This window comes from Volvox carteri (assembly GCF_000143455.1).
Source record: "Volvox carteri f. nagariensis unplaced genomic scaffold VOLCAscaffold_285, whole genome shotgun sequence".
Classification (NCBI taxonomy): Eukaryota; Viridiplantae; Chlorophyta; class Chlorophyceae; order Chlamydomonadales; family Volvocaceae; genus Volvox; species Volvox carteri.
This window is the reverse complement of record NW_003307818.1, coordinates 6767-9474: the sequence shown is the minus strand read 5'-3', so window position 1 is coordinate 9474 and position 2708 is coordinate 6767.

Genomic DNA, 2708 nt, shown 5'->3' with positions numbered 1-2708 from the left:
CTCCTTTCCCGCCGCCTTTCAGCACTAGTTGATGTTATGATGCATCGTTGGTCCGGCGTACGACAGCGCCTGATGCGATTTATGCGTCCGGAAGCCCTTTCAGCCTCCACGCAAGTCCCCACCTGCCTCACAGCCACCGACGCATCTCACGGCAGGGTTCTAATTGCGTGCGCGTTCGCATGCGGCATGTCCCGCCACCTTTCTGGCATCTAGTTGATGGTATGATGAATCGTTGTGCGATGTAGGGCTGCGCCTGATGCGATCTCGTTTGCGGAAGGCCGCCCTGAGTGCTGCCAAGCATGTTAATCTCTCATGAGACTACTGAAGGTTAACGAACTGAGTATGCGACCAACACATAAAACATCGCATGTGAATTGTTATGTCATGCGATTCATCAAAGGTAAATCGTGTGTGTTTGTTGTGTGTTAGCTTAGGCCGCATTAAGCTTGACGCAACGAGCCTTCATACGCTTGAAACGCAACATTTGTTTGCATGCGAATTGCGTTGCGACATGTGTGCGTTTGGTGAATGTTAGGCCGCGTTAAGCTTTAGGCAATGAGCCTTTGTACGCATGAAACGCAGCATGTATTAGCATGCGAAATGCGTTGCGGACTGTGTGCGTTTGATATGCGAATGGACGCGAATCGCTTTACGCATTGTCTCCCCACACGCACGAATCGCAATATGGAATCGCATGCGTATCGCCTTGCTACTCATGCGCGTATGCTTCGCGTTTCAACATACGCACGGATGAATCGATCAAGTCGACCAAAACGACGCAAGTTAATTTCCAAATAAACCTTTACAGTCTGAAAATTATAAATTTTTAAAAAACTTGGCCAGGAGGGCCGATATCCGCTTTTCCATAGCCGTTGTGCGTTAGCTCTCTGCGTTACAAAAACATGCTCATTCGCACATAACGCTAAGATTCGCACCGTTACGCAAACTAACGCGAGCTAACGCGGACTTAACGCGATCACCCGTCGTCATAGTGGTAATTCACAGAAAGAAATGCCTTCTGGCTTTTGGATTGGTATCCATCACACATACATGTGGAACATATGAGCAGCGGCAGTTCGAATATCACATGCATCAAGTTCTCCAGAACCACCGACCGGTTACAGTGAGCCAACTAAGCTTTACTTACGGGCACAGAACCTTGCATTACGGACAAAAGCATTTACTATGATGTGTGGGACAGGGGGGTGTATATCTTCACCCGTGGCCTGTACCCGGCGATACCCTGCCTTCCCCGGTATTTCAGGACATCCTCATCTTGTCAACCTAGTCAACTCTTCGCTTAGGTTCCGCACCCACCACCAGCATCCAACGGATTCTGCAGGATCGACGGCGGATCAACTCCATTCCTGGTCAGCTCACAAGTGAACTTTATCACAGGTCACCACTGTCCATCGACCTTTACCCTCCACCGACTGTTGGGTTTTCGACCCTGATAGGTCTCGATATCAGGATCTCGCGGGGGCAATGGTCCGTCCCTATGGCAGTCCGGAGACGTGTAACTCGTCAGGCTCGGTAGCTACGGGGCAGTTGTCTGGACAGGTTACTCGCCAGCTAGAAGCTTGATAAATGTGCAACCTTGAAAGTGCCATAATTAGGCACAGATATGCGCGCTGAGTGTGTGAAATGTTATGACGAGGTTAGTTAACATGTTTGCCATCAAATATGAGTGTAGGGAGGCATTATTTGTCCTTATGATTTGCTCTCTACCTACGGCCATTTGGCAGTCCAGAGACGTGTAGCGCCCAAGGCTCAGCAGCTACGGGACAGTGGTCTGGACGAGGTTATTTTTGACGTGCAGCCCCGAAAGCACATTGGGAAGCATGAATATAACTGGTGAATGCATCATCAGTGAGGTTTAGGTTAGTTTAGGTGTTTGCCACCTGTATTGGTGCTCCGATGTAACATGACCATTGGTAGTCATGGTCATGGCCCAAAGGAACGCCAATTGTTCAAGCACAAAGTAGAATATAGTTCATGAACAAATAAGTACATAGGCAAGGTTACCCGAGGCCGACGCCGATCGACATGGTCGACCAGGTCCGCCAACGTAGTGGGTCCATGCCACAATATCCGAAAGTCGGCTGAAATCATTTAAAACCGTGTCAGGTTTACTGAATAAAATTACAACCGACGAGGTTTCCATGCCATTGGCTGACATAACCGCTCATGAACGGCTTTGGCTATTATGGCTTCAATGTCCTCTCCATCAAAAAAATATCTTCATTACGAAAGACCAAAGCATGTAGCCATAACTCCCAACTCAGTCGAGCACGATATGGGCCAAGTATTGTTGCTAACAGAGGTCGGCAAATCGGTTTCTACGGCTGCGGGAGGGCATAATTTCGGTCAATAAACCTAAAAAAATTTTGGCGCCTTCCGGCGCCAAAAGAGACAGCATTTCAGGGCTCCACGTTCCGTACACATTGCAGGGGGGGCAAGGGTTCGTTGCCAAGCAAGTTCTTGCGCCATGAAGTTAGCATCGCCCCCGAGCTATTCATCGCCGACCGCATGCGGTTGAAGCGCGGGGCGTGAAGGATATTCTCGACCTTATCGGTGATATGCGTGTAAGGTGCATCCTAGTGGAGGACTTGTACTTGGCCATCGCCCCCTTCAACATTGCATCCTCCTTCTTCAAGGACCCGACATACTCAGCTTCACAAAAAGACCTTCGTTGAACTTAAGCCGGT